This window comes from Amblyomma maculatum, chromosome 9 (genome assembly GCF_055883805.1).
Source record: "Amblyomma maculatum isolate TAMU_Amacu chromosome 9, ASM5588380v1, whole genome shotgun sequence".
Taxonomy (NCBI): Eukaryota; Metazoa; Arthropoda; class Arachnida; order Ixodida; family Ixodidae; genus Amblyomma; species Amblyomma maculatum.
In genome coordinates, this window is record NC_139352.1 from 113,828,925 (window position 1) to 113,850,314 (window position 21,390).

The window sequence follows — 21,390 nt, forward strand, 5'->3', positions numbered from 1 at the left end:
CACATTTCCCTCCTTAACTATGCCTCAATGCTGTTTATCTATAGCGCATCTATAACCACAACATTCCAGCATTTTTTTAAGAGGTTGCGTACAACTGGAATGACTTTCCGACTGAACTGATGACCAAAATTGACTGTTTCAATCCGCTGTCGAGGAAGCGCATTCTTCGATATTAGCTGCGTTTACATGACCTGGTCATAAATCGAGACGTGCCACCTTTTGGAGGCAGAGTTTAAAACCACAGAGAGTATAATCAAGTAGAAGGCTAATGAGGCCTTTGCTTGCGACGCCTTGCAAGATGTCTTTGAGGAATTTTAAATTATTAAATAAAATATTTTTAACCTTGTCTACAGCCGCCCTTCTTCCGTGCCTACGCCTGCATGAGTCCGTCCCAGTCGTCCTTGAACACAGGAATGGTGCCGTGTGCACCGATGGCTCACGTGTCCTTTGCATATGCCCATCGTCTACTCTTTCGTCCATTGTGCGCGCACGGAGGCGATCCATTTGTTCCAGAGCGCAGCCGCCGGATCAGTTGACGCAGAGACGACAGAGGGGCGACTTTCAGCGCGATGCGAGCACGGGAAACCGGAGCATAGCGGCGGACGGCAAAAGTCTGAAGCAATATAGACACAATAAACGCGCCAGAAAGCGCCTATAGCAACAGTACGGGCGTGCTTCGAGCGAAACGGAGGCATATACTGTGCTGCTCGACGGAACTCGCAGGAAGAGAAGATATCGGCGGTGCAGTACTCACACGAACAAAACAGTTTTCCTCTGTATTTGAATCATTTGATCAATCAACAAAACAAGAAAACGATGATGAAAGATTGTGCAATGATTTCATGTTTTTTTTTTTTTTCGTTGAGTTTTTTCATGGACATCGCTACAACCGTAGTTACTCACATTACTCAAAGTAATTGGCCAAACAGCTTTCATACACGCAATATGCATGGTCGACATGGTGTTTTATCTCTACGCAGCAGTGATATCGTTAGTGATTGATCTACACTGGGGAGTGGATGATGTATAAACAAAGGTACTTATCTGGTTCAGTGACAGTTGTACTCCAAGCTCAGTCTATGCGACCTGCACTATTCGCTTGCGCACTTCGAAAAGAAACTTGGTTTATTTAATCATTTGTTATGTTGTGTAAATAGATCATAACACCCAGTCTATTTTCCTGTACGTCGCGTGCTCATGTGGCCTGTGAGGATTTTTCTCTCATAGCTTTCCAATAAAAAGCAGCGCGCCCGAATAAAAAATTTAAATCAAAAGCGGGAAGGGGTGTCACTTCGTCATGCTTTAAGGGCATGACCCAAGACCGCGTTGACTGTCTGCTTCCTTCGGTTCCTGGTTCGTGTACATGCCATTTTCTACATTCATTTAATCAGTAATCTTGAATTTGTACTCCTGTTAACCAACATATACTGACTGGTACACAGTCGCAAGGTATACCACATTATTAAAATGACCAGACGACATGGGTATAAATGCTCGTAAAATGTGCCCAGGGGCACATTCGTGTCCGACACGGGATCCGAGGATCCTGGAAGGCTAGATTTCAATCTCCCCCTTCCGTACATCTCAAAGGCGAAGCCCGAGTTGGCAACGCCTGGCAACCCGGCTATGTTACGTGACCTCGTGATTACACACAACCCGACGGCCAATCAGTGCACGGCCTTGTCACCTGCGAATTCTATCACCTTTGCGTATGGCCTGAGCTGAGGCGCATGACCAAGCATGACGCATGTGTGGCTATGACAAGCATGTAAAGTCCGGACTCGTCACGACTGATTTAGTGATGCGCTGAACTAGTAGCCACTGCTATGTATAAAGGTCATATAGCTGTGTATTGGATATGATCCTTGTGATCACGCAATGTCTACGCGTTCGCTTTTCGTCCCTCACTCGAGGATCTATTAATTACCTAAAAGCTGATAAGATATGAGTGACGAGGCTTTCATGCCTAGCAATAGTAAATTCCTAATGGTGATGACAAGCTTAAAAAATAAGAAAGGTGTTAAGCGCCAAATAATCTGGTATTGCATATCTGGTATTCCAATGTCCATATTTAGAGCAAGGTAGAAAAAGCAAAATAAAATTCTGAATATTTTATTTATTTATTAATACTGCAAGCCTTTTGACACGCCCATACAGAAGTGGGTAAAAAGGTCACAATTTTGCAGACAATTTACAATACACCTAGAAGACAAACAAAAAAGAGAAATCATAACGAAATAACAAGAAACAGTGAACAGAAACGAACATTCTGTACTTCGCTTAATACCGACGATGCATGCACATGAAACACACTCCATGATTTGTTAGAGCCACCCGCATAAATGCCTCTGCTCACATTGTTGCAGTTTGCTGGGCAAAAATATTTCCACCTTGGTGTTGAATGCATCTGCAGATATGGAGGAGACAATGTCGAGTGGCAGATTATTCCAGAATTCTATGACGGACAGGAAGAGGGAATGTTTAAACGTGTTACAGCTGGTGATAAATGGCCTGATCGCCCTGTCATGTTTTGTTCTGGCTGAATGTTTGTATGGTGGTTTTAAGTATTCTTGTTTGTTGATATTAACACAGTTATGATAGAGAAGGTAAAAACATTTTAAAGAGGCAATGTGTCGCCGCCTGTTCAAAGTTTGGACGTCTGCTCTGTTGCGCAGAGTGGTTGCTGAGACATGCCGCGAGTACTGCGAGAAAATAAACCGAAGGGCTTTGTTTTGCTTCGCTTCTAATTTATTGTTAAGGTATGCTTGATGTGGATTCCAAATTATACTGCCGTACTCAAGGATTGGTCGTACGAGGGACTTATAACTTGCTAGTTTTACTTTAGCTGGCGCCCGTGCAAGTTTCCTCTGAAGGAATCCAAACTGTCTGTACGCTTTTGTGCACGTTTCGTTGATACGTACATCCCATTTCATTGTGTTTGTGATGGTAATCCCTAAATATTTAACTGTGTCGACTTCTGCTACTTTTACTCCCATTATATCACAAGTAAACATTAAGGGCACCCGTTTTCGGGTTATGCTCATGGAAGCGGATTTTTTTTTTTTCATGCTTATTTCCATTCCCCATTCTTGGCACCACCTGGAAATGTTAGTTAAGGAAGGACTGAGACGTGTCTGATATGGTGTGCACTGTGGTGTCATCTGCAACTATCCTTACCATTATATTAGGTTCGACATGAGAGTGAATTTCATTAACAAATATTAACAAGAGAATGGGGCCCAGCACTGGCCCCTGTGGAACCCCGGAGTAAGAATCTAATTCTTCAGATTCACATTCACCTATTTTAACACACTGCGTGCGGTTTGAAAGATACGCAGCTATCCAATCTATTATGTCAGTGTCGATACCCGTAGCCTTTAGCCTTTTAATTAGTCTCGAATGGGGCACCCTGTCAAAGGCCTTGGAGAGGTCTATGAATATTGCGTCAGCTTGAAGTCTGGAGTTAATCACTGTAGCAAAGTCAAGCGTTATTTCGAGAAGTTGGGTTACCGTAGAAAGACCTTTGCGAAAACCATGCTGTTTGGAGTAAAATAGATTGTTGTCCTCCAAGTAAGTGATAACTGTCTTGCATATTTTATGCTCGATTATTCTACAGATGCAATTAGTAAGTGAAATTGGCCTGTAATTGTTAACATGTAGCTTGTTGCCTCCTTTGTGAACCGGAAGAACTTTTGCACGAAGCCAGTCGGTTGGCAGCGTGGCTGTTTGGAGTGACGCTGCAAAAATTGTGTGAAGAAAAGGGCTTAACTGCTCGGCGTAACGAGGAGGAAAGCATTTGAAATGTCATCAGGACCTGGCGATTTTTAGCGTCGAGTTGTAGCAGTAGCAAGTTAAATATCCCTTGTAGAGTTATTACTACTGGAGGCATCGATAGTGCAGGATCTCTCAGAGGTTCACATCCTGCGATTGCTGGAGTGCGTGTAAAAACGGACTGAAAGTATCTATTAAATGTGTTGGCGAACGTATGTGTCTCGTCGATTACAGCTTCATTATCCTCAATATGTGTCACTTTGTTTTCAGACCTAGATAGGTAGCGCCAAAACTTTTGTGGGGCCTGTGACATAAAAGTTACAAGTGTCGTTGAAAATAAAACGTTTCTTGCCTGTCGGATAGCAGCTCTCAGCTGCTCAGAAATCTGATGAATATTTTCAGGATTGTGTTTTTTCTTTCACAACCTTTGTAGCTTCCTTTTTAGGTGAATCACGCTGCGTGTGACCCATGGGTTTGTACGTTTTGTAAGTTTCAATCTGGTGGGAACGAACTTTCTTTCACAGTGAGATATTGTGTCTTTTAGTTTCAGCCATAGATCGTTTACTGTACCGTGCGTTTCAATACAGAAATTTTCCAGAGAGTTTTCAGGGTAATCAATAATGCTAACATCATCAGCTTTATTATAATCTTTAGCAGCTAGACGCGACTCGGGAGCCGCGCCTCTAAAATCAATATTCGCGCTAGAAACTTATCATCAGCAGCTTATGATCCGATATGCCTTCTTCTAGCTTGACATCGGCTGTTAAGTTGTTGGAAATAAAAGCTAAGTCCAATATTGAATGTGCCTGCCCTTTAATGCGCGTAGGATCTGTGACAAGTTGAGATAACGAAAAACTAAACGTCATGTTCAAGAGCAGGTCAGAGCTACTAACATCTTGACTACCGATTAACAACGTACTCCAATCAACAGTAGGCAAATTAAAACCACCAGTAAGAATTAGCTTGGTACGATCGTTCAACCTACCGCAAAGAAAATCGTGTATTTTCGTCATGTAATCGTCAGATGCGCTTGGCTTCCTATAAATACCGCCTATCAGTACAGGTGACCCATTGACGTATACCGTGCACCACACACTTTCATGATCTGCAATTCCTGGCTCTTTGCGAAGAGATAACCCATGTTTTATTGCGATAGCGACATCGCCCCCACGACCATCGCGGTCAGAGCGAATGAGAAAGTAAGAGGGTGGAAGTATTTCCGAGTCATGAATGCAGGCGTGTAGCCACGTTTCAGTTGTGACGACTACATCAGGTGAGTGAATTAGGATGATATCTTCTAGCTTTTCTGATTTGTTAACAATACTCCTTGCGTTAAAGCATATAGCACACAAAATGGGTTCACAACGCCCTTCTGTCACGCGCTGCTAGCATTGAACTTCTCGGCGTCGTCGTGATCTACATTCTCCAAAGGCAGTCTGCATTTTTCTACGTCATCCCATACATACAGTTTGTTTATTTTAACTTTGTCTCAAAAGCCAAACTTGGCGTAGCACCCTCGTCTCGTTCTGTTTTACAGGACTGCCAAAGTTTACTGCGTATGTCACGCACCGACGCCGAGAAGTCTTCAGATATAGATATAGAGCTGTTTTTAAGCTTCTTATAGTTACGAAGAATGGTCATTTCTTCTGCGAAGTCGTAAAACCTTATGATTACTGGTCTTATACTATTTTCTTCTTTTTTTTTTTTTTTGCCTATACGGTGGACACGCTCAACGAATCTGGTTTCTACACCAAGTTTCTCTCTAAACACACCTGAAACTACTGCTTGTTCCAGATCTTTACTATTTTCATTGCTCTTGTCTTCCAAACCGTAAACAATAATGTGATTCCTGTGACTTTTATTTTCCGTATCATCCATTCTTTTGCTCAGCCTGCCCACGTTTTTGTTCACTTTGGCAACCTGCTGTTCGCATCTTTCTAGTCTTTATTGGTGCTTGAAGAATGCAAGTGTAGCTTCTATCTCAGCCAGTCTGGATTGAACGCCTTGCAATCCCTCTTCCAGAGCACGCTGTGATGACTTTACTTCCGTAATGCCTTTCAAGATGTTACCCAGTGTATCTGGGCCTAGATTTTCCTTAATGTCGCCACTTGTCAACCACAACATCAGACGGATTAATCGAAATGACTTGCAAAAACAACATCACTAAGAAGATATACTTTTTTAACACTTAGCAAAAGGAAATTTCTTTCTAACCTGCAAAACAAGAAAGTAGTTGCTCATGGTGGTCCGTCAAGGTTCCACCAAGCCACTACAGGGGATCCTTGCTTGCTGCGGCCTTTTATACGCTTCCTCTGACATCACTGATGTCACTGCCTGACCAAAGGGGCGGTGTAGGTTAGGCGATGTAATCTTCGCCGGTGCTCTTTCCGTGGACGGGGAAGTCAGCAGGGTACGAATCATCATGCGGTGTCGCTCTTGATGACGTAGGATCGCCAACGTTCCCGATGCATGGTGCTGTATTATTGAAGGTGGGTCGAAATTTCCAGTGGTACGTGTCAGTCCGAGCAGCATCTGTACAAGAAGAAGAAAGTGTTGCTCATGGTGGTCCATCAAAGTGCCACCAAGCCCACTATGGAAACAGTTTGCTGAGAAGAAAACGTCCATAAAATACAACGATGTTTAAGGTAAAATGAAATAACGTACTATATATAGTCAAGATAAACATAAATATATTTTATTTCATCTAAGCCATTGCAGAAAAAAGTATAATTTACATTTGAAACTACAATGAAGCATTAAATGTAGACCAGATCTATATGGATGTATATGGTATATGGCGCTCGACTGCTGAGGCATAAAAAAAAAGGTGGCATGTAATATCAGTGCAGGTTGATAAAACCTCAGATGGTTTAAATTTCAAGCGCTCTCAATCCCGTCTTTATCACAGCCGATGTCGAGAAATCGCAAAGAAGGGCCGTGAATGGGAGATTGCTTGAAATGTGCGATGGTGTCGAGTAGAGCTAAGAGAGAAAATAAAAAAAGTAAGGTGTGATTGCAACCTACCTCATGCCTGAAGTACATCAATAAGCTATCCAAAATCAATTATTTCGCTTAGAAATCGGCATACAATGCAAGTAACGCAACCCCAAACAAAAAAGCTGCTATTCATATCATTTCATAACGTCTCATTTATAAATTCATATCATTTAAGTTCAGGGATAGCACTCTGGCTTTGAAAAAAAAAATTCAAAGAGTGTAAAGTGTCTATCAACGAAGACTTTTGCAAAGCGATGAGGTCGTCCCGTAAAAAGTTGTACATCTTTGCAAATGCCAGCGGATATAAATTTTCCATACTCCAGAATAAAATTTTTATGAACAGTAAATGTTATGTGTACTATTCAGCTACCGATAGCGTTTGGAACTGCCCTTGAGCAATGACTCCGTTACTTCCCATATGAACTCTGGTTCCGCAACAGCGTCAAATACGTCCTTATCCTAACAAAACGTGTACCCCGAAAGTAGTGGAACGCGACCACTCTTTCTTATTCTCAAACGTCAGAAGTATCGTCAACAAGCGTGTAGCATTATCTGCCGTCCTTGACTCATACTCTGCTGACGTTCCTCTTTTCACTGAAACATGGCTTTCTGGTCATACAGATTGTGCGGAGCATTTTGACTGTGTAAATAAGTATTGTATTTACCGCCGGGACCGCGAAGACAAATGTGGGGGCGGTGTGCTTATCGCCGTAAACTCCGAACTAGTGTCTAGCGCCATTGTAATTGACTCTCCTTTAGAAATTGATTGTGTTCGTGTTTTCCCAGGTCACCAGAGTATGCTGTTCTGCTGTGTCTTCAGACGTTTGTGACCTGATGCATGATATTTTAAATAACTTAGGTCTGCGTTTTCCCCGCTGTCCACTGTTATTGCTTGGCGACTTTAATCTACCGAAAATTGATTGATCATAGCCTACCCCGATAGTTAAAGGCGCATACATCGGGAGTAAATATTTTGTGAATCGATTCCTTGACTTTGGCATAACGCAAATTGTATTGCAGCCTACCGAACTGGTCCAGATTCAGCCAATCTACTTGACCTAATTTTAGCAACTGCCCCCGAACTCGTGCACTCGATGACGTTTTTTTCAGGCTTGAGTGACCACGGATTTTTCCACTTTTTAATGACAGCTAACAGCATACTACGCCCAACTTGTGCATCTAAAATAATCAGAAGCTATGGCAAAGCCAATTATAGTGTAAATTATTAAGGGTTAGACATCTGTGTTGACACATACATACCAGATTTCTTCGATCGTTCAGTGGAAGAAAATTGGACTCTGTTCAAGGACAAAGTTATAGCATTAATGAACAAGTATGTGCCATTACATACACTTTCGAAGAAAAGGCGATCTCCTGTGTTCACAACAGCGCTGAAGAGGCTGTTTAACAAGAAAAAAAGGCTGTTCCGTAAAGCCAAACAGCCCAGCAGGCCACGAAACTGGCTTGCATAACATGACGTCATTTCGAAGTATCATAATGCCTTTAAGCATTCCTCGCGAATACACTTCCCTTTCAAGCAACCCCTCTAAATTTTGGACCGTGATCAATCCGCTCAAGAGCCACACCATATCGCTTGTTGACGACACCGGTCTAGTCATCCCCAATAATCAATGCTGTAACGTATTGACTGATACTTTTACTGGGTCTTTCTAAGATGCCACTACTACTTTAGTACTCGTACTATGCCCTCGCTCATTCTTCCAGATGGACTCTATCGTCATAGATTCAGATGGTGTCACGAAGTTATTACAAGGTTTGGAAATTTTGTCGTCCGGTAGTGTCGATAAAATTAATTTGAGATTTTTGAAAAACACTGAAGTATATTCATCAATCAGTTTGTCAAACCCTTTTATGCAGTCTTTACAGCGCAGCGCACTACCACAGGAGTGGAAGGTGGGCAAGGTAGTACCGCTTTTCAAGTCAGGTAACGCTCATTTTCCCCTTAACTATAGACCAATCGCATTAACTAGTATCCTTTGTAAATTATTAGAGCACATAATATATTCCAACCTCATAGCCTTCCTCGAATCAAATTCATTTTTTAGTCCCTCCCAGCATGTCTTTCGCAAACACTACTCATGTAAAATACAGCTATTAACTCTTACTAACAGCATAGCTTCTTCTCTGGTTTAACAGTAGACTGCACATTCCTCGAATTCGCAAAAGCCTTCGATAAAGTTCCTCATAAGTTACTCATTCTAAAATTACGCATCTTTTACATTGATCCCAGCATTATACAATAGATTGAGTATTTCCTCATTAACCGCTCTCAATTTGTAACAGCTAATACCTTTGTATCATCTACTGCTCCTGTAAAATCTGGTGTTCCATAAGGCTCCGCTTTAGCCCCTTTATTATTCCTAATATATATTAATGACCAGCCTGACTCTTTTTCCTCACCCATCAGGTTTTACGCCGATGTCTGTGTTCTTTATCGTGTAAATAACTAACCCTCATGACAATTTGCTCCTGCAGTCCAATCTTGACGCAATCTCTAGTTGGTGTAACAATTGGCTTATGACCCTAAATGCTAGCAAATGTAAACATATGACAATCTCTCGTAGTACTAACACGCCTCTACCCTTCCGCTACACAATACATAAAGTATCCCTTGAAAAGGTTACTTGCTACAAATATCTTGGAGTCCACATAAGGCAGCGCTGCTGTCTGCAGTATTTGGAAATAAATAAATAAAAATAACTTCTCATGGCATGCTCATGTAAAATATATTACTAACAATGCCAGTTGCACGTTAGGTTACCTCCGTAGAAATTTTTCACAAGCCCCAAAACATCTCAAACTGGCCTTGTATCAAACTTTAATTCGACCTAAGCAGTTCAAAATTCATCAACGCATTTCATTCTTTCTAATTATGCCCGTACCGCGAGTGTTTCGTTAATCAAGTCACAACTTGGTCTTCTAAATCTAAACGTTCGAAGAAAATTCTCCCGTTTGTGCCTATTTCATAACATTCATTTCACTAACCCATTACTAAAACGTGAACTTCATTCTGAAACTACTTACTTGTCAGCATGCGTCGATCATACACATTATGTTCATGCCCCATTCTGTCGTACAAATATTTTTTTTTTATTCTTTCCTGCCAAGAACTGCAAGGGAATGGAACCGCCTGCCCCTTCCAATGCCTGCATCGATGATCCCACGACATTCAAAAATGCGATGAAATATCTCGCTTCTGTATGGCCCGGCCTCTTTTTCTTTTCTTTGTTGTGTTTTTATGTATTTATTTCACGTTTGAAAGGCACGTATTTTTTGTTCGTGTCTCGCAAAAGTCTTTGATGTCGATCCCACGTACGCATCCCCTCTGTAACACCGAAAGGCCATGAGGGTAAATACGTGAATAAATAAATTATTACATAAATAAATAAATATCTTCACTACAGTTTGCGTGACCCTTAAAAGAACCATTCAGTACCGCTAGGACTGCACTTACACATGGCCCATTAAACCCCGCCAAAGACTAATTATGTTACTGCCACGACCATTGTCTTCTACTCGTAGCATTCAGTAAATAAGCTAGTGGATGACTGATGCGAAAACGATATTTTATAGTAGGGTGTGCGATGAAAGTTATTTTTTTTTTTTTTGCCTCGTGGTGAAACGCGGTTCGTTATGAAACTCGTCTTTCAGCCTGAAGCCAAATGGTCTTTACGCTTTTTAATGCTTTGTTTAAATGCGGGAAGCACACAGAGAGAACGAACGAGAACAGGACTCGTGTCTGTGTGTTTCGTGCATTCAGCCAAGATGAACTGTTACCAACTATCCCAACAAAACCTTCTGTTAAGATCAATGCGCGGCTGGCTTCCATGCTAGTTTCCTGCTTCACGAAGTCCGGTCGAAAACTGCGCTTTCAAAAACTAAGATTACTGAATATTAATCTAAGACCTTCCCACTGCTGATTCAAAAAATTTGTCTTTTCGCCATATCGCCAAAGATGCACACGTTTTATCAGTATGATATCCAGATATCGCTGCCCAATGTCCGTTGGCAGAGTACCTCGATGCACGTACTCCCCTCCGCTGCCCATGGCTGCCATTGGAGCGGGAATCGTAATGGCGGACGTCGTAGCAAACGACACAGTTGTCTTCATGTACCCTGCAAAGCGGCGGAGGGGAGAGCGCGCATCGGACGGACGGACGGACGGGATGGATGGATGGATGGATGGATGGATGGATGGATGGATGGATGGATGGATGGATGAATGGATGGATGGATGGATGGATGGATGGATGGATGGATGGATGGATGGATGGATGGATGGATGGATGGATGGATGGATGGATGGATGGATGGATGGATGGATGGATGGATGGATGGATGGATGGATGGATGGACGGACGGACGGACGGACGGACGGACGGACGGACGGACGGACGGACGGACGGACGGACGGACCGATGGATGGACGGATGGACGGATGGACGGATGGACGGATGGACGGATGGATGGATGGATGGATGGATGGATGGATGGATGGATGGATGGATGGATGGATGGATGGATGGATGGATGGATGGATGGATGGATGGATGGATGGATGGATGGATGGATGGATGGATGGATGGATGGATGGATGGATGGATGGATGGATGGATGGATGGATGGATGGATGGATGGATGGATGCTTGTACAGCATGACTTGTAAAGCGCTGTGTAACCGCACAATTCCCGATAGAGTGTCGAACAAGTATAGCTCGAAAATATTCGTGCTTTATTATATAAAGTCCCCAAATACAATGATAAAGCTTACCAACAAAATGTACAACAAAGCCAGCACCAGTCAACTTATACAAGTGACCAATGTGCACAAGTAAAGCAGATCACGCATGCAAATGGGAGACCTAACAAGGTCTGCAAATCCCCGCCAAGGCCGATGCAACATCAAGAGAGGGCAAAACAAAATGCTGCAAAATTTTAAAAAAGGAATTAAGAGTGTTTTATTTGAAATAGCTCCCTTCTTTTACAAAACAAAATATGTAAATGTTTTATTCTTATGTTGGTGCATAGCTTTTTAATTTGCAGTAATCTCTACCATCTGCCATGCTCGTGAGAACAGGACTAACAGACATCGGCAAAATTCCCGAGTTAGGATCTTAGCACTAGCACATCGCAAAATTTCAGGAGCCGGGCAGTTTTATGGTGCCATAAATGCTGCCGAGGAGGCGTTATGCTTCAACCCTGCGTGTGAAGTAATAACTACTGGGCTGCTGAAACCTAAAGCAAAACTACCTGAGTTAACGAACATTGGCGGGGTGACATGCTATGACGTAGTTGTTCCGTGTTCACTAATGCCTTGCGCACAATTTCAGTAAAGAATACCCAAGAAAAAAAATGATGTCCGTACCGTTCGCTCAGGCGGCAAGAGTGCCCTTTACATACGAGACAACCCCATTTCCAGGGTGCCGAACAAAGAAACTAAAAAAGATAACACGTTGGAGGGGTAGGAACACCAAGAAGATATGATGAAAGAAAATTGAGAAAAAGGTGCACCCAAGCGCTCACTGACATCGGCGTCGGTTGCGATCTTGTTGCACAGAGCGCCACAAGGTTACGGTTGCCGCACGCGACGATGCGGTAGCACGCGCGCATCGCTTTCTTAAGGCGCCCGCAGCGTCGCGCATAGTCTGGGCCGATTAAAGAAAAGGCGAACGGTACGCCCCCCGCGTACTTCACGCTCAAAGTACATGAGCCCACCGCCATGCTTGGATTACTGCCGGGAGCGTCCGCGTTACGCAACAACAATTGAACATCGACCCCTCGGCGTCGCGTTATCGCTTGGGCGATACCGCATCGAGAGCCACGAGAGAGCGCTAAGAAAGTGTGTGCTAACTTCTTTAAACTTTTTGACTGCGCTGGTAGCGTGAAAGCATAGTGAAGATTTGCACTGGCCTTCGCAGAAATCGAAATAATATCGCAGAGAACATAGGAAATTGAAATGGGTTGCACCATGCAGAACATGATTGAAAGGAAAGGAAAAGCAAATAAGTACGATGCAAACAACAAAGTAACTCAAGTTAATTTTGTCTAGACAAGGCGGTGCTTACCACTACTCATATAAAAGGATGTCGATAAGGTTTGTGGTTGGCCCTACGGTTGGTGCCAGTTTGAAAGAAGATAACAAAATTTTGAGCCTAGTGGTATTGGGGTGCCCAGAAGAAGATTAGTCCTCTTGTCGAAACGTTGGCTGAGCCTGCGAACTGTAAGAGCTGTCACCCGTCAATAATTTTAATTTATTAACTATGCGCCACTATTGGTGCGCACACTCCCAGACACCCTTAGAGTGAGGGGGAGCAGCTGTTGCGGTCTCAAAGATGTCTTCGACATGCGTGGCAAACTCAACCGAAAGTCAACTACGTGTATTCACAGAAGAGGGTGGAAGTTTGGCGCCCAGCTTTTGCTGGTTCAAGCCAGAGTGAGGGTTGGAGTCAGAAGTAACAAACAAAACAAACTTTATACAGCAAGAGACGGTACAAAGGAATACTAACACGCAGACAAGGGGTTTACAGTAAGGCAATGCAAAGCATGCAACTAAAGTGACTTTCAATAAACGCAGATGTTTTACAACACTAAACAATACAGTAGAGAGTCAAAAAAATTAAGCACCAAATTGTTCACCGGGCAGACCGACGTCTGGAGAGTCATGATGTGGCCGTCCTGTATAGACGAACGCCGCTCACTTGGAGATCTCGCAATCTTGCCGCTTTTCTGGGCCGTGCTCTCTACGATGAAACTGATTGTAGGAATTTGGCAAATGATTTCAAACAACAGCTGCTCACGTGACAGCATTTTTGGAGGTCTGTAAATAGGGCAGCGTAAATCGTAGCGTGATGGAAACAACGTGGTCACATATATTGCCATTTCTGTTCTTTTCATGGATCACTGCCTTGGATCACTGCCTTCATGGATCACTGCCTTGTCGTGGCGGAGGGGCTTGCGAAACTCAATGAAGTCGTGAGCTCTGCTGTGTAGGGCCACCCAAGATAGACAGGTCATGGCAGAGACAAAATGTGATTCACTGGAGAAGGGAATGGCAACCCACTCCAGTATTTCCTGCCAAGAAAACCCTATGGCCAGTCACAATACCATTAATGATATGGCGCCGGAAGATGAGCCCCCTAGGTTGGAAGGCGTCCCACATGTTACTGAGGATGAACAAAGGGCGATTCCTAGTAGCTCAAGGACGAATGAAGCGGCTGGGGTAAAGCCAAGAGGACGCTCAGGTGTGGATGTGTCGGGAAGCGACCGGAAAGTCCGATGTTGCGAGGAGATATATCACATAGCAACATGAAATGTAAGATCTATGACGCAAGGTAAACTGGATGTCGTCAAGCGAGAAATGGACAGATTAAACATTGATATCTTGGGTATCAGCGAGCGCAAGTGGACCGGAATGGGAGAATTTAATTCAGGGGACCATTATGTCTTTTATTGTGGGCACGAATCCAGGAGAAGGAATGGGGGCGCTCTCATAGTAAACAGAAGAATGGGCAAAGCAGTGCCAGGGTACAACCCCAAAAACGACCGAATGATTTCACTTCGGATCCAAGGTCACCCTTTCAACATAACAGTTATCCAATTCTATGCACCAACTACTACTGCTGAAGAAGCTGACGTTCTTTAAAGAACGTCAGCTTTTCAACTTTAAAGACTTTAAAGAACCGAAAAAAAGTATTTCGGTCATGCAACTCTCAATAGCCCGAAGCCGGTTTTATTGGGTTAGGACACTTCGACATCTCTGAAAGCTTGCCAACCTGTATGAGACGCCTCAGTTGCAGCCCTCTCTTGTCAAATATAAACGGCTGAAGAGAAGGCCTTGTTAGCAAAAAAAAAAAAAAAAAAAAGAATATGTTTTCTGTGGTAGTGCATTAGGCTGTGTTTTTCAACGCATAAAGCAGCAGTTGAATTAAATTCCCGAGAAGTGAACTTCTTTTTCATCTGAAAACGCAAGCATGAACTACAAACAGGTATTGATCATTTGCCATGGAGGTTGCATTCCGATATGCTCAATAGGCGACAAAAATATCGCTTATTCCCAATATGAATTATTTCTGAGTGTTTGGCCAGCTATGTCATCTCATTTCCAGACGCCCGCCTGTACTGGCGATGGTTTTTGAAATAAGAATGTATCCAAGTTCGTGCACAGCAGCTACAAAACTAAGCCTTGCCCTTTGGGAGGAATTCAGCGAGGATTTCCCAGGGGCTGCTTTCATTGTGCAAGGCCGGGCGTAGGCACGGGCGCTACGCTCACGGCTCCACCTGACAGGCCTTATCAGCCGGCGCCTGGCCGTCTAAAAACGCCCGGCTTCTCTTCCAAGCGACAAGGACGCCCGCGAGCCACGCGTGGCCGCCTCCCTGACCCCTTCGCAGCTGAATCTGCGAGAAAAACAAAACAAGATCGCAGCACTTCTTTCCAAGTGCTCAAGCAACACGTGTCACAGATGCAAAGTGACACGCGCCTCCGGCAGGCATCGCTTCACATTGCACGCTCACGCGCAAAAGAACATTCTTCTGCCCCGTCTCACTTAAAAGAAACCACCTCCGCAGTGCTGCGAGACCTGTCAAGAGGACTTCGCCGCCTCTCTTCGTCGAGAAAGCAATGTGGTGGATTGTTGGGCTGTAGTTTTTTGTTTGTTCGTTATAGCAACGCGAATTCAGTTTAACCGCCGCATAACCGCACTAACTGCTCTGTACGCGGCTGTCAAAAAGCTGTGGCCGTGTCGTAACGCGACGCATTTTAACAAACGAGCCCACACGGAAGATGCTTGGGAGCCGCAGAGCAGAATTGCATAACGCACCCACACGAGAGGACACCCTGTGCATAATTCATCTATTCGCAAAAACAGTATCCGCGCCTGTATCCTCTGCACTCGTGTGGCAAGCTCCGAAAATTGGTAAACCCAGAACTACTTCAAAGAAAGTCGCATGCATATGTGTTCAGGCAAACAGCGTCAGAAATGCATTGGCCAAACGTACTATGACGACTTCAGCGCGCAGTGATCAAAATGGTTTCGTTTGGTTTGGTTTGATTTATGAGGTATAAAGTCCTAACGTTACTCAGGCTATGAAGGACACCGTAGTGGAGGGCTCCGGATATTTCAACCACATGGGGATTTTTAACGTGCAGTGACGTCGCACAACAAACGGGCGCCTTGCTTTTCGCCTCCATCGAAAAGCGGACGCCGAGGCCGGGATTCGATCCCGCATCCTTGGGTACAGCAGTCGAGTGCCCTAATCAATGCATCACCGCAGCGGGCTGATGATCAGAATGGGAGGAGGAGGAGGTAGACTTTATTAAAGAAGAGGTCGTAGGCGCGGGGTGGGTTGACGTTCCCGTCCCCGCGGTGGGCTCCTCTTCTAGGCCGGACGCCAGGTGGCCGACCGACGATGTCGTTCGGCGACCTCTTCGGCCCGCTCCGTGACTCGGAGTTGAACCTCCGGGTCGGAGCAGAGCAGCGCGGCCTCCCACTGAGATTGGGTAGAGAGCTGCAGACTCTGTGATGGCTTGTCTTGATTACATGAGCATAGGATGCCTTTTGATGTCCACAGAGAGAACAGACAGGGTTGAACTGCTCTGGGAACCATATGGAGTACATGTACGGATTAAAGAAAGTGTCTGTTTGAAGCTGCCGCCAGGTGACTTGTTGTGTTTTACTAGAGATCGATGTGGTTCTGGGAAGATTTGTATTTCTTTCTTAAAGTAGGTAGTAATAACAATGAATAACTAAAGAACAGCGCCATGACGACGGACACGAGGACACGAGAGAAGAGAGACAAGCACGTGTCCTCATGTCCGTCGTCACGGCGCTGTTTTTTAGTTATTCAGTATGTACTAACTCGCTCAGTTTTCGGTTCTTCTGCTGTATAACGGTGAAAAGTAAAAACATCTTGTGTTGCGTTTATATAATCATGTATGGCTGGCATAGCATTAAAAATAAAGAATGCTTGCTGTTAGGAAGAAAGGTTGCGTTGCTACTTTGTCGCTATAGACCCTTTCATAAACAAGTCGTGGGACACCGCCACATCGATTACTATGGACAGGACTATGTGTGCAGTACAGAAATGCGTGAAAGCTAAGCTTCCCAGGTTTTTTTGCGCTCTTTCTTTTGCCTGCTTCCAGTCTCGATCGTTGCCGTCGTTCTTAAGATCCGACGCGGCGGTCTCCGCAGCTCGTCCGATTACAATAGTGTCTCCTTAACAGCCAAACTGCGTACAATCTTAGCAAATAATTCAAATTCATGCTTAAAAGAAGTTTCACTCGTGTAACATCCCCCCCTCCCCCCGCTCGCTATTTTTTTTTTCATGCATTCGTGGGAAACCTATATTTTAAACGTCATCTTCACTAAAAATCACATACCCAATATTTGGTCAGGTTGGAGGAGGACGCGGGTTTGCAGGTTTGCACACTTCACATTACCTAAGCATTGCTTATGACGACATAAGGGACCCTCGACCACATAGTTCGGGAATTCCTTAGATCTCCGGGCGCTAGGGGTAATATTCAATGTAGAGAATCTCAGAGACCTTGCTGCGAAGCGAGATCACTAATGGCCAGCAACGAGCCGTCCGCCTGCCGGCTGAGGCCGCAAAAAAACATTGGATTTTCGCCAGTCTTCAGTCGCGGAGGTGCCTGCCCCCGTTCCTCAGGCCAGCGTGCCAGGAGCGAGGAGCAGGGGCCCCTTAAATCGATGGAAAATAAACTTCTAATCACTCAATCAATCAATGGTTTGGTGGAACAGAAAGGACAACTATACATAAAGAGAAATTGAATTACAAATTTTTTACCATGCCCCACCAAAGTCCGCATGGTTTTCTAATTTCAATGCTGGCTTACTCGTCACTATAAACAATAAAACGCACGAAGAACCTGATTCGTTTGGTTTGGTTTGGTTTGTAACAATAAAACGCACAAAGAACCTGATTCGTTTGGTTTGGTTTGGTTTGTAGGGTTTAAAGACTCCGCCGCGACCCGAGATGCACGATTGCTGTGCCGAAGTACCCGGATTCGACTGCCGGCGGCCACGTTTCGATAAAGGCGAAACGGAGCTGCGTCCATGTGCTGAGCGATGTCAGTGCACGTTAAAGAACCCCAGGTGGTCGAAATTTCCAGAATCCTCCACTGTGGCGTCTTTGATAGTCTTAGACGTTTTGGGACGTTTGGTTTGGTTTAGATTGTTACGTTTAACGTACACGCAGACGCCTCTGTTTCGGCCCCGCCGGGGTGGCGCAGTGGTTACGGCGCTCGACTACTGTTTTCAGGGACGCGGGATCAAATACCGGCCTCGGCGGCCGCTTTTCGATGGAGGCGAAAAGCAAGGTGCCCGTGTGCTGAGCGATGTCAGTGCACGTTAAAAAACCCCAGGTGGTCGAAATTTCCGGAGTCTTCCACTATGGCGTCTCTCATAGCCTGAGTCGTTTTGGGGCCCCACAAACCAACCAACCAGCCTCTCTGTTTCGCCCTCCGTAGGAACGCAACCGCCGGCGGTCGGGTTCGAATACAGGTGCTCAGGCACAGTAGTCGGGCATCTTCACCAATGCGCCACCACGGTGCGATCCCAGCCGGAGCGACCGCGTTTCAGTGTAAGCGAAATACGAAGCGCCTACATTATATATATATGCATACTGCGATGTCAGAGCACGATAAATACGGACATGTGGTTGACATTACCGGAGCACAACAGTACAGCGTCCCTCATAACCGACATCTCTCTGGTTCGTGAAACACCTTCCCAAAGAATGATTTGAAATGATTTCACACATTCGAAGAACCTCGGGCGACCGAAAATATTCGTGAGCCGTCCCCTCCGGCGCCTTTCTTTTCCCTTTATTTTTTAGTTCCGCCTTCATACATTAAATCACGGTCTAACGGAAGCGAAAAATTTACCCCTACTTTTCTTTCCCTATAATTCCACCTCAATATTGAGCACAACTCATTGATAACCAACTCAATTTTACTGATGACTGGAAAGGGAACGATAATGACGGCTCATAATTATGGGCTGCACTGCGCGATGCCATGTACGATGTTCTTGCAGTACTGATCACAGGACAAGTACTGAAGCTTTTGTTTTGTTTTCTTTCACCGCTCGTTCTCGCAACATGCACTTACGAGGCGTTGTAGCCGATGCCACCCACCTTCAGCACACTGCAGTGATCCAACGCAACACCTGACCGCGAATATGGCGACACCCCCGACGTGCGCTGCTTAGAAAGCGTCGAATTTCTTTTCGCGCTGTACGTGGGCACGAATTCTGGAGTGTGCTGTCTTCCTAGCACCCTTCCCCCCTTCCCCTCAGCACTTTTCACGCGAAAGGAGACCGCGAAGCATGCAAAAGAGCGCCAAGTCTGTCTCGTGGGTGTTGACCCCGGGACGCACACTTTCTTCTGGCAGGTCTCCGTGCCTCCGTCGTTCGTTAGCTGTTTGCTGCTTTGTTCACTGAAAGCAAGGGTGAGGGTTACGGTCAGAGGAGGAGGGTCGGGCGCCGAAGACGAGCCACGCTGTCTGTGCGCTCCGTTTCCGGAATCGTTGTGGTGGCGGAGAGAGGCGCGCCAGGAGAAAAGAAAAGCAAGGCGCTAATGAGGACGACGATGTAAAAGACGACGACGAGGCGTTCACACACGCACGTCTCAGAGCGAACGCGGCGACGTTGTCTCCGTGCGGCGACACGACATCGTCCTTGGGGGCTTGCAATTGTTCCCCTTGAACGAGGAATTCCCAGTAAGCGCGAGTCATAAGCTCGCGTTGATTACGTCCCTGCCCTTTGTACACACCGCCCGTCGCTACTACCGATTGAATGATTTAGTGAGGTCTTCGGACCGATGTCCGGCGCGGCCTTTCGGTTGCGCCGGTCTGTTGGAAAGATGACCAAACTTGATCATTTAGAGGAAGTAAAAGTCGTAACAAGGTTTCCGTAGGTGAACCTGCGGAAGGATCATTACCGGACTGTGCTTGTCACGCCCGGCGCCGCCCCCACTTATAAGCGGGGGATGGCCTTTCACCGCGGAGTTGCGAGATTCTGAAGCCGCTTTATCCCTGTCTGAAAAGACTGGGTAACCCGTGGAACTTCTTTCGTGATTGGGATAGGGGCTTGCAATTGTTCCCCTTGAACGAGGAATTCCCAGTAAGCGCGAGTCATAAGCTCGCGTTGATTACGTCCCTGCCCTTTGTACACACCGCCCGTCGCTACTACCGATTGAATGATTTAGTGAGGTCTTCGGACCGATGTCCGGCGCGGCCTTTCGGTTGCGCCGGTCTGTTGGAAAGATGACCAAACTTGATCATTTAGAGGAAGTAAAAGTCGTAACAAGGTTTCCGTAGGTGAACCTGCGGAAGGATCATTACCGGACTGTGCTTGTCACGCCCGGCGCCGCCCCCACTTATAAGCGGGGGATGGCCTTTCACCGCGGAGTTGCGAGATTCTGAAGCCGCTTCTCTGCACAAATTGTTACTCCTCGGGGATGCCGCTAGTGGCATGCCTTTGTCTTTTATTGTATTTGTTTTTGCACGTGTATGCGTGTGTCTCAATGATTTAACCTTGTGCTTGCTTGGATGGGCGTGCAGCCAACCGTATACAGAGCTGGAAAAATACCGGGTTTTGGCCGAAATTTTGATTTCTGGAGAGTGAGCTGTCAATGCCAGGTTACAGTATCCGACACCTCTTGCCGTCTGCATGAAATGATGTGTCAAGGCAAGGTCACGTGACCCACATCACGAACAACTAAACGACTTGAAGGGGTTACGTAACACGATTTATCTGAAAGGGAGTCACATTGTTGGGTCAAGCCACTCCTTATTCTCACTGGTTTGGTTTGGTTTGGTTTGTGAGGTTTAACGTCCCAAAGCAACTCAGGCTATGAGAGACGCCGTAGTAGAGGACTCCGGAAATTTCGACCACCTGGGGTTCCTTAACGTGTACTGACATCGCACAGCACACGGGCACCTTGCTTTTCGCCTCCATCGAAAAGCTGCTGCCGAGGCCGGGATTCGATTATAAGTAGGCCATTGGCCAATAACTAACAAGTCCCATTACCCAGTAATCATTTTACCATTAATGGGTCTGAAGCCCTTTCAACCTATTAATGCATATGCATTGTAGAGCTATGTAGACGGGTTTCACATGAGCGAGCCTTTTCGGAGCTGTAAAAGAGTAACTAGTTGGTATATCGGAAAACAGAATGGTACCATCGGATAGAGCTCCGAGCAAAGGTATGCAAATGACAGATTGGTTGATGTAAATTAATTAGGTAAGTTTAGCCAATTAAGTGTGTAATTGGGAGCCAAGATGGCCGCCAGCCAACTTCCGGTTTCGGTTCTCAGCTTCCAGTCACGTGCCTCAGTGGATTCCACGTGCTGTTGCAACTGTGCGAAGAAGGAAAAGAAAATGTAGGGCCAGCTACTAGCTCTGTAGCTGAACTATCTCCGCTGCCTGTTGCGACTGTAGGAAGAATGAAATGAAAATGCACAGGCCTGCTACTGGCTCTGTAGCTGAGCCCCCTCCGCTGCCTCGTGGAGAGACGGAGGGTGGCTGTTCCTCGCCCTGATGGGGCTGGGACAAGTAGCTCATGCCGCCCATTTGGGTTTGC

At 45.4% G+C, this 21,390-nt stretch overlaps 1 long non-coding RNA gene across 2 annotated transcripts in view; it reads right to left on the reverse strand.

Annotated features, from left to right (window-relative positions):
• Nucleotides 1-5,456: 5,456 nt before the first annotated feature.
• Nucleotides 5,457-21,390, reverse strand: part of LOC146180177 (uncharacterized) — a 94,090-nt gene continuing 78,156 nt past the window's right edge. For both annotated transcript variants that reach the window (XR_014700787.1, XR_014700786.1), the window contains exon 3: nucleotides 5,457-6,303. This is a non-coding gene — a long non-coding RNA (uncharacterized LOC146180177). The remainder of the gene's footprint in view (nucleotides 6,304-21,390) is intronic.